General features: G+C 41.5%; 1 pseudogene; it reads right to left on the bottom strand.

Annotated features, from left to right (window-relative positions):
* Window positions 1–11005: 11005 nt before the first annotated feature.
* On the bottom strand, window positions 11006–11148 carry LOC134317399 (U1 spliceosomal RNA; annotated as a pseudogene).
* Between the last annotated feature and the right edge of the window lie 496 nt (window positions 11149–11644).

Raw genomic sequence — 11644 nt, 5'->3', positions numbered from 1 at the left:
GCGGCTGTTCATTGTTAATTTGAAATTAAATAAATACATTTTTAAAAAACAAACTAAACACTTTGAATTTATGGGTACACATTTCTTGACAAAGGGTGTTGAGTTTCAAAGATTTTGAGTTTAGGGGACATTGAGTTACAAGGTACCACTGTAGAAATGCAGACATACTGGATGCATGCTGGGGACAGTGGTAGCCTAGTGGGTATAGCTTTGGGCTATCAGTCGGAAGATTGTCAGTTTAAATCCAGGCTCTGCTATGCAGCCACTGTTGGGCCCTTGAGCAAGGCCCTTAACTCTGTCTGCTCTAGGGGCACCTTACAATGGCTGACTCTGTGCTCTGACCCCAGCTTCCAAACAAACTGGGTTAGCGAAGAACGAATTTCATTGTACTGTACATGTGTATATGTACATATGACATATAAAGGCATTCTTCTACTGTACATTTAATTTGACTTATTTTGTGAAAGGGGCAGCATGGTGACTCAGTGGGTAGCACTGTCTCCTCATAGCAAGAGGGTCCTGGGTTCGATCCCCAGGTGGGGTGGTCCGGGTCTGTGTGGGTTTTCTCTGGAAGGTCCAGTTTCCTCCCACAGTCCAAAGACATGCAAGTGAGGTGAACTGGAGATACAAAATTGTCCATGACTGTGTTTGAAATTTAAACTTGAACTGATGAATCTTGTGTAACGAGTAACTACCGTTTCTGTCATGAATGTAACCAAAGTGTGTAAAACACGACATTAAAATCCTTATAAATAAATATTTTGTGAAATTGTAATTTTCTAAAGTGGTCCAAGTGCTTAAGAATGAAAGAATAGAAGCTGAGCTGTACAGATGAGCTGACAGAGCTGTCAGGTCGATAGTTTCATCTGTCTGAAACACTAATCAGACACAGTGAGGTCTATTTTCCCACCCATTTCCCACATGATCCCATGAACAGAGAAAGGGGTAAAACTAGAAATTTGTGTTAAAAACTCAAATCTCATATTTGAGCAGAAAATTGGTTAAAAAAAGAGGAAGGTACCACAACTTAGAACATACGTGGTGTTTAAGAACACACTAAGGTGTATCACTGACCTCTCAAGCTGCTTTACCTACCATTTAATATAATTCAATACTGGCTACTATACCATGCATCTCTGTCTCTTATAGATATTAGTATTGGATATCCTCTGATAAAAATAGAATATTTTATTTAATCGGCCATGCAGAGAGAAAACGAGAAGCAGAGGGAATACAGAGCAAGTAAGAAATAAAAATAATTGAAAGTTAAAGAATACTAAAAAGTCGCAGATAAGATAAAACATGAAAAGAGAGCACAAAAACAGCCAGGCCCTGCCAATTATTTCTAACCACCTTGTCAGCTACAGAATTCACAGGCACAGACTACTCTCGGGCACACGAGTAAGCTTAGGCAAGGCATATATTCAGAATAAATACACTATACACCGATCAGGCATAACATTATGACCCCCTCCTTGTTTCTACACTCACTGTCTATTTTATCAGCTCCACTTACCATATAAAAGCACTTTGTAGTTCTACAATTACTGACTGTAGTAAATCTATTTCTCTACATACTGTTTCAGCCTGCATCCATTCTGTTCTTCAATGTTCAGGACCCCCACAGGACCACCACAGAGCAGGTATTATTTAGGTGATGGATCATTCTCAGCACTGCAGTGACACTGACATGGTGGTGGTGTGTTAGTGTGTGTTGTGCTGGTATGAATGGATCAGACGCTGTTTTTCAAGTCGGTGTGGCTTTCACACTGCACAACTGATCGGTGATAGGGGGGTTCACACTACACGATCTATCACCAACTGGAATCGCAGACGAGCTTCTCTGGTCTCCCAAACTACGTCTCGTCACAACAACAAACACAAGAAGTGACGAGGGGTTTAATGATACCACGTCCAAAAATGCACGTCAACAAGTAGCGAGCGATAAAAGTTTGTGCGCTGATGTGCAGCGTAAAATCAAGGAGGGAAAATAAATGAATCTGAGTGAATTTGGCTTGGATTGTTCAATAGTGAGTTGGAGGTTAATAAATTTTTCTTATGTTTCTTGTGTTATGTTTTGTAGAAAACGATAAGGTCAGAAATACTGTAAAACGTGTGTGTGCTGATGCATTCTGATATAAACTATATTATGCCCCTGTCCCACCTTTTACAACTCCGCCCCTGCGTTGGCTGTTCGACATAGCACTCATTGCCAGTTGGGCGACTCAGATCCAGATATTTGACATGCTAGATATCTCTCTTTGGTCGCCCAGCGCTAGGTGAGCCGCTCAGATCGAGTTGTTAAGTAGTTCACACATAGGGATTGAGAGCGAAGTTTCGATCGTCGAGTTGCTCCCGAAAAAATCAGGGCATAAAATCGTGTAGTGTGAACTAGGCATAAGCAGCGCTCAAACTCTGAGATTTTCATCCAAACCTTTTTTAGTTGGCTGCTTTAGGTTGCAGCAATACTGAAACAAGAGCCGATGAGCATTTCACAGTGTGCATTTCAAGACCACCAAGTAGGCAAGTATCAAACCCATGGCCATGGATCCATGTAGCCCTACACAACTTGCTGCACCAATGTGCTGACATTGTAAAGCACCCTGACCATTCATACAGCTGAAAAATGCATCAAATACCCATTAAATTCTCTCAAACCATATTTTATGTAAATACAGTATGTGTTCAGTACAGAATCAGACAATCTTTAATGACCAGAGCTGAAAGGCTGGGAACGAAGCCTGCCACACCCAGGTGAAAGAAAACTCACTATTATCACAGACAGATGAGACTGCAGCATTATACCTGATTGCACTGAACAGAAGCACTGATTTAAAGTGGTGTGTACGAGAGTATGAACTCTAGGCTTTTTTTGGTGCAGATGGTGAGCTGCATTAGGAGCAGATGTGTGCTGTGTTGCCCAAAGCAGATGTGACCCCAGCTTTAGTCCATGCAAAACAGCAGAGCGCTCCTTTAACATAAATCCTTTCATCCATAACCATCCACTTTTATCAGACTTGTCCCCAGCTGAAGCAGACAACAGGTGGCCTAAGAGCCAAGCAGACCCAGTCAGCAAAGAATGGCGAGGGTACCAAAACTACTGCCTGTAGTTTCAGATGCGTCAAGGACCATCAACGTCAAGGGCTAACATTTAACTATTACTGTTAAACAGATCCTGGTTACACTAGCAAAAAATAAAATAAAAATAATAAAATAATGTAAGCATATAAATTAACAGTGTCTTGTTCTAAGAAATAAACAAAATAAAGGCTGTTTGTGTAATTGCCTAAATTATTCTACTGTTTAGGTTTGAGGCAGCATGACAGAGGCTGAAATCAATGCAAAAAGATTCACTTAGTGACTGAATTTTTAATTATAAGTGAGAATCATAATAGCAATTACATATAAATTCGACTTCACATTTCACCTCACAGCAAGGAGGTCCTGGGTTTGATCCCTAGGTGGGGCGGTCTGGGTCCTTTCTGTGTGAAGTTTGCTTGTTCACCCTGTGTCTGCGTGGGTTTACTCTGGGTGCTCCAATTTCCTACCACAGTCCACAGACATGCAAGTGAGGTGAATTGGAGATACTAAATTGTCCATGACTGTGTTCAATATAACCTTGTAAACTGATGAATCTTGTGTGTAATAAGTAACTACAATAGCAGGAAATATATTAGTTTATGCTTTATTTAAGTACTACTACTACAGGTATGTTTTTTCTACCAATACACTGACTGCTTGCTGGTGTAGCGTTAACTATTAAAATATTTGGGCGCTCAGGTGGCACAGTGGTAAAACACGCTAGCAGCGGTAAAACACACTGACATTTCGAACTCGTCGGTTCGAAACTCAGCTCTGCCATCCAGCTAGGCTGGGCAGCTACATGAACAACGATTGGCCTCATAACTGATGCAATTACGACCTCTGCTGGCTGGTTGATTGCACCTGCACAGAGTCAAGGAATAATGTAGACAGGGTGTGGCTCTCCGTTCACAAAGCTGATCCGCATATGAACTCGCCTCGTGCAGGGGAAACGTGTTGGAGGGGGCGTGTGTCAGTCTCTCTCTCCTCAATCAGCAGTGGAGATCAGCATCAGCAGAGAGGAAGTGTAATGCAATCGGGTAATTGGATACAACTAGATTGGGAGGAAAAGTCCTGTGATCTTGTCTTTAAACCAAGTCAGTTTGTTTTACAACCCCCTAGCCTGGATCCTCCACAAGATACACCAAAAGTAATAAAAAAAAAAAAAAAAAATCTATATACACAGTATCGATCTGTGACTCTGACTCTGACTCTGAAGAATAAGTGTTTGGTAGGTAATAAAAGTTGGAAGTTTCTTGGAGACTTTAGAAAGTCTATTTTCTTTAGTCAGTGCCTTCTGAAGTCAGGATGCTGCTCTTTTATCACCATTTAATTAAGGTCATTCTGACTAATTAGCACACAAATTACATTTGCTGCAGTGGCCGTGGAAGTGGCAGTGCTGTGACTACAGTATTCCTGACCAATGTTAAGCAATACTGACATACAACAAGGGATGTGTTCCTTCTTTGTGTTTCCTAACAAAAAACTTGAGTTTCTATTTGGGTATTTCTAGCTTGAGATGTGTGGCTACAGCAAAATACAAAATGCATGGATATGTACAAACCCAATTTTATTTTGGAAACTGTTATTTACAAGTATTTGGAACGCCTTTATTTGTCATATATACATATACAGGTGTGGAGTACAATGAAATTCTTTCTTTGCATATCCCAGCTTGTCTGGAAGCTAGGGTCAGGGCGCAGGGTCAGCCCCTGTACAATGCCCCTGGAGCTGAAAGGGTTAAGGGCCTTGCTTATGCATGACATCAATTGATAGCTTACAGCTCTACCCACTAGGCTACCACTGTCCCAGTACAAAACAATACAAAGAACATTTTTTACCTTATCAACAGTATTATTTTAAATTGGACATACACATTATGGAACAACATACTTCTATCTAGATTAGGTATTTTTATGGATGTCCCTGCATGTTTCTTACAGCTTAAAATGCAGCTTTGTGGTAAGAGAGGGCTTATGCTAGACTGGCCTGCCAACAGTCTAAACCTGTGTTCTATTGAAAATGGATGGTGTATAATAAATTGTTGAGTGATGAACAGCTAAAATGTTTTATCAAACAAAAATGTGAGAAAAAAGCTTCACAACTACAACATCGTTAAAAATTGATGCAACACAGTGGTGAACGTGCCCCAATCTGTCCCAATGTTTTAGGAACATGTTGCAGATTTGGAATTAATGTAAATAACAAAGAAAAACAATAATTATTTTTTAATTGAAACATTAAATCTGTTGTGTTTTTACTCTTTTCATTTGGATTTACAAATAAATTTACAAATGCTGTCTGCATTTATATGAATTTTTTCTTACTGTCCCAATACACCATGGCGTACTTCATTAGGGTTTTTTTTTCATAAACCTTCAGCCCACACTCTTTGTGGACAGAGCGAGGATTCTTGAAACAAGGATAAGGGAGGGATGGCTGATGGCTTTTAGGGTGAGGAACTGGAGATACGGGGCTTTTATAGGAATAGAAGATGATAAGGTTTGAGTGCTGTTTGCTCGACCAATATGCAGTGCACAAATCCATTAGACATTATTAGACATCGTGACTGTTCATATCTACAAGTGATCAGTCATGTTTACTATATGGTTGGTAATATGATTATATGACATCAAGCAACAACCCCCTGTGCTTGGTGGGCAGGCATAATTGACCAATGCGCCACCTGAGCACCCAATTATTTGTGGTATTGCAATAAAAACCTGGAATTTTGATATTGGATTTTTGGGACAGCTGATCATGTTTGATCTTAACCTCGTTGGACATCTCCCCAACCCCCTTTGCAGCTGTAACAGCCTCCAGCCTTCGACAAAAATTTCAAGTGTGTCTGTGTGAATCTGCGCACATTCAGTCAACGGCACTTGGAAGGACAGTCACTGGTGGTGAACAAGAAGACCTGGCTCACATTTGACGCTCACAGTTTGCCCAAAGGTGTTCCATCAGGGTTGAGGTCAGGGCTCTGCACAGGCCACTGGCGTACAAGCAGCTGTGCCTCAATTAACACACTACTGTACTAATCATTATGTCTAACAAGCACACTTTGAACACTATGTATGACAAATGATGTGGTTTGGAACAGTAATTTCTTCTAAACAATGTCAGCCATGTCAGTTAAATGTAAAGTCATTGGTGAACAATGCAAATGATTGGTTTAAATAGGCTGAAGGTAACTCTGTTAGCTAGGTAAACTAACATTGAGGCAGTAGACAGGTGAAGATTGAGACAGCTGAAGACATAATCACTGTCTAAGCAGTGCGTGTAAATAATTTGCCTTCTAAATTTCAGTCAGTTAAAATCCTCTATTTAAGCAGCTGCCCAGGTAGGCAGTTGGCAGCAAGTCAGCTCACTGGGTTTTTAAACAGAGCCAATGTCATGCTTCCACAAAACTTCAATGTACTAGATGAATCATTCTGGGTCCTCAGAGGAACAAGAGGAAAAGTGCATCCACAATAGCCAGGTGATTTGGTCCATTGAGCTCAGTCCAGTGCAAAGCAAATGCTGACATTTTCACGCTTTTCTAAGGTCACCATTCAATATATTGAACAAAAGGATATTGTGAATGTCGCTTAGGTGAGCAAAAAGCATAAAACCTAGCTCAGTGGGGATGTGGCTAAAGGCCAAACATAAATGATTTACAGATTAAAATAACCAGATATAGACAAGCAGCATTGTAAGAATGAATGGTTAAATAAAGGGTTCTAATTGGTTCACTTACACTAAGAACTTGTACGTGGCCTTTTCATATCAGTCTGATTATAATTATTGGGGTTCTGATGGGAAGGTAATGTAGCATGGCTGTTTATGTACAGTAAAGGAAAACAAGTATTCAACCCCCTTTTTTATTTAGTTCTTTAATATGCTTTTAGTACATTTATCCACTTCATATTTACACCTAACTCTTTCCCCCTTTATTTCATTCTCCCCGTGTCTGCGTGGGTTTCCTCCAGGTGCTCCGGTTTCCTCCCACAGTCCAAAGACATGCAAGTGAGGTAAACTGGAGATACTAAATTGTCCAAGACTGTGTTTGATATAACCTTGTGAACTGGTGAATCTTGTGTAATGAGTAACTACCGTTCCTGTCATGAATGTAACCAAAAGTATAAAACATGACGTTAAAATCCTAATAAACAAACATTCCCCCTTTATTTCTCAATCTAGTCATTTCCAGTTCCCAGTTGTGAATCTGCTTCCATTTGCACAACCCTTGATCTGATCAAGGAGAGCCGGATCACCACACTCCTCCTCCAACACATGTCCAGTTTGTGTCCACGTTTTCTTACCTTCCAGTGTTGGGTTTCCACACAGAGTCATGGAGAGTCACGCTTAGCTCCATAAGATTCCTACCCCCCACCTTCACTGCCCAGAGCAGCCCCAGAGATCTCATATCACAGCCGCAGTGGGAAAAGACCCTGTCCAACCTTCCCTCCCTTAAACACAGCCAATTGTGTTCTGGGAAACCTGGCCCACAGCGCCTACACCAGTGCCCACACCTGCCCTGGTACTTATTGTTTTTATACAATGTCTTTTATTTATTTATTATGATTTTAATGTCATGTTTTACACTTTGGTTACATTTATGACAGGAACTTACTCATTACACAAGATTCATCAGTTCACAAGATTATATCGAACACAGTCATGGACAATTTAGTATCTCAAATTAACCTCACTTGCATGTCTTTGGACTGTGGGAGGAAACCGGAGCACTGCAGTGCTACTGTGTCTGATCCACTCATACCTGCACAACACACACTAACACACCACCACCATGTAATTGTCACTGCACCACCTAAATAATACCCACTCTGTGGTGGCCCTGTGGGGGTCCTGACCATTGACGAACAGAGTGAAAGCAGGCAAAAAAAGTGTAGAGAAACAGATGGACTACAGTCAGTAATTGTAGAACTACATAGTGCTTCTATATGGTAAGTGGAGCTGATGAAATAGACAGTAAGTGTAGAAACAAGGAGGTGGTTTTAATGTTATGGGTGATCTGTGTATTTGTCTTCATTGATGACATTTAATGCTCCAGAAGAGTTTGAAGTGAAGGAACTCAACATCATAATGCTCTTACCTTCATAACTGACTGTTGGTTTGATGTTTTTGTGATTATGCGCTCAGTCATTCATTCTTCAAGCATGACTAACTTCATTGTTATTTTTAGTTCCATACTACTTTCTTTCAAGAGTAAATTGTGTAAATGCTTGTTTGCAAATCTTAGATGTGCAACTTTGTGCTTCTCTTTTTAACGTAGTTAGAGTGGTTTCATGTGGGGTGTATGCTGAGATGATTGTGGCACAGCTAATTGCTTATTGTTTATAACTGTGTAACTGTCCTACTTGCTTTTATCAGGTCATCCTGCAACTCTTTCAGACTGACTGCTGTTTTTTTTTTCTCTATTTTCCTTCCAATTACTCTGAAAGCACACTGTAAAATCATGCATGGCCTAGCTGTCAAGCAGCAATTACTTGTGGTTCCATGAACTTTTCATTTGCAGATTGCTAAACCAATTGTACTGACAGGGATGCCTGATGTGTTTGTAGCTCTGTAGCTTCTCTGTTCAAGTAGATTAAGAACCTGCTTTTTCTTCAACATGATTTATACTGATAATGATTCATATGTTTATTTAATACATGCAGAAAACAAATTTGATAGAATATTAAATACAAACATTAGAACCAGCCAAGCATGAGCCAAAACATTAGGACCACTCCCTAATAATGTACACGTCAATGCCTACTTTGAAACTATTGTGCATCTGAACTGTACACCGATCAGCCATAACATTACAACCACCTCCTTGTTTCTACACTCACTGTCCATGTTATCAGCTCCACTTACTTTATAGAAGCACTTTGTAGTTCTACAATTACTGACTGTAGTCCATCTGTTTCTCTGCATGCTTTGTTAGCCCCCTTTTATGCTGTTCTTTAATGGTCAGGACCCCCACAGGACCACTACAATGTAGGTATTATTTGGGTGGTGGATCATTCTCAGCACTGCAGTGACACTGACATGGTGGTGGTGTGTTAGTGTGTGTTGTGCTGGTATGAGTGGATCAGACACAGCAGCGCTGATGGAGTTTTTAAACACCTCACTGTCACTGCTGGACTGAGAATAGTCCACCAACCAAAAATATCCAGCCAACAGCACCCTGTGGGCAGCGTCCTGTGACCACTGATGAAGGTCTAGAAGATGACCAACTCAAACAGCAGCAATAGATGAGCGATCGTCTCTGACTTTATATCTACAAGGTGGACCAACTAGGTAGGAGTGTCTAATAGAGTGGACAGTAAGTGGACACGGTATTTAAAAACTCCATCAGCACTGCTGTGTCTGATCCACTCATACCAGCACAACACACACTAACACACCACCAACATGTCAGTGTCACTGCAGTGCTGAGAATGGTCCACCACCTAAATAATACCTGCTCTGTGGTGGTCCTGTGGGGGTCCTGCCCATTGAAGAACAGGGTGAAAGCAGGCTAAAAAAAAGCATGCTGAAGAACAGGTGGACTACAGTCAGTAATTGTAGAACTTCAAAGTGCTTCTATATTGTAAGTGGAGCTGATAAAATGGACAGTGAGTGTAGAAACAACGAGGTGGTTTTAATGTTATGGCTGATCAATTGATATCAGAGCAATGGAAGAGGGTCAGCTGGTCTGAGCATTTGTATGGCTCTACAATGCTTCCTCTCCACCAATGTCGATCCCCGCTCTGATTGAGGAGAACGAAGCTAACCCACGCCCCCTCCGACAAGTGGGCAGCAGCCGTATGCATTTTTGTCACCTACACTTTGACGAGTGGAATGCGGATCAGCACTGTGTACGGAGAGACACACCCTGATCAGCATCTCTGTGCAGGCACCATCAATCAGCCAGCAGAGTTCGTAATTGCAATAGTTATGAGAGAGTCCTTATCCGGCTTAATATCCCACGCCTATATGAACAACAGGCCAATCGTTGTTCATATGGCTGCTCAGCCCAGCTACCAGGCAGAGCTGAGACTCGATACGATGTATTCGAGATCCCAGCTCTGGTGTTCCAGCGTGCGTTTTTACCCCTGCACCATCTGAGCGGCCCCTGTTAATGTAATGTTTAAAAAAGAATAATAATTAACATACCGGGCTCTAAATGGGATGTGCATGTGTTTAACCCTTTGATTGAGTTGGTTCCTCTCACTCCCTCCCTCCCACATTACTTCCTTCCTTCCTGGAAGATTAAAATTTTTTTATTTTTTTATTTTCATCTTAGTTTGGATCTGTTTCATCTGCCCAGAGATTTTGGATACCTCTGCCAGCTAATTGACCACTTGGCCACAGACTAGCTTACAACCTTTCCATTCTTACAGATAGCCTCAGCCCATTTAAGGCACTTGTGCTGTCACATTGATGAGGCTGCAGGAGTCACTGTTGCAGTGAAAAGATTATACCCCATCCGGCCTTCCCTTATTTTTAGACATGGACAATTTTGTCTGCTGAACGCCCATCCAGACCGGTGGCACTGTCGAAACTTGAACTTGAGTCAAGACTCGCTGCTCATGCCAACCTTGCCATTTGTCAAAGACTGTAGCACAAGGCGGAAATGTTTCCTAGAGAAGGTGCCAGTTCTTCACATGGCAACACACACTAACTCATCTACTCACATCCACTCAGACCTAGGGATAAATTGGTTAGCAGATAAACCTAGTGGCTAGTTTTAAGGGTTATGTTGGAACAAGCTAAAGTATCTGGAGAAAATACATACAATCATAGGAAAAGCATTTAAACTCCATCCAAACGGTCATAGGAGGCAAACATCAAACCAGGGACACAGGACTTGTGTGTCACCAAAAGTACCTGTTGTGGCATAGCTAAATCCAATGACTGATTAAGGTAAGCATCTTTGCACCTACCACCAAAAGCCCAAATAATTGGGTGCCACAAAATTATGCAGTCAAGATTCCCACATTCGGGGAATTCGCAGGGGTCAGCACAACTGGAGTGCAATGGCTGAGCCTCGCCCTGGGTGAACCACCTTCTTGATCATGGTAAGTCCCCAGTTTTAGAGCAATTGGTTAGTGTGCTCGGCTGTTAACCAAAAGATTGGTGGTTCGAACCCACCCAGCGACATTGCGTTTGGGACAGTGAAAGCCTAGTGGGTAGAGCTTTGGTCTGTCAATTGAATCCCAAGTGTTTGAATCCCAGCTTTGCCGTTCAGCCACTGTTGGTTCAGCCACTTGAGCAAGGTCATTAACCCTCTTGGCTCCAAGGGCGCCATACAATGGCTGACCCTGGGCTCTAACCCCAGCTTTCAAACAAGCTGGGATATGCTTGATTTTATTGTACCGTACACCTGTATATGTACAGTATATATGACAAATAAAGGTGTTCTATTGTTCTGTTCTAAACAATGTAGCAGGAAGATATGTTGTAGGCTTTCATTTGTACCTTTGATGGTTCCTAACGTTACAGTAAACCTAAAGACTCTGAATCTAAATGGCAGGAATGGCACTGCTCTAAGTAGTTCCTTTGTACAGACTTAACAGGGGAACTAAAGCCC

This window comes from Trichomycterus rosablanca, chromosome 6, assembly GCF_030014385.1.
Source record: "Trichomycterus rosablanca isolate fTriRos1 chromosome 6, fTriRos1.hap1, whole genome shotgun sequence".
NCBI lineage: Eukaryota > Metazoa > Chordata > Actinopteri > Siluriformes > Trichomycteridae > Trichomycterus > Trichomycterus rosablanca.
This window is presented reverse-complemented; position numbering and strand designations above follow the sequence as displayed.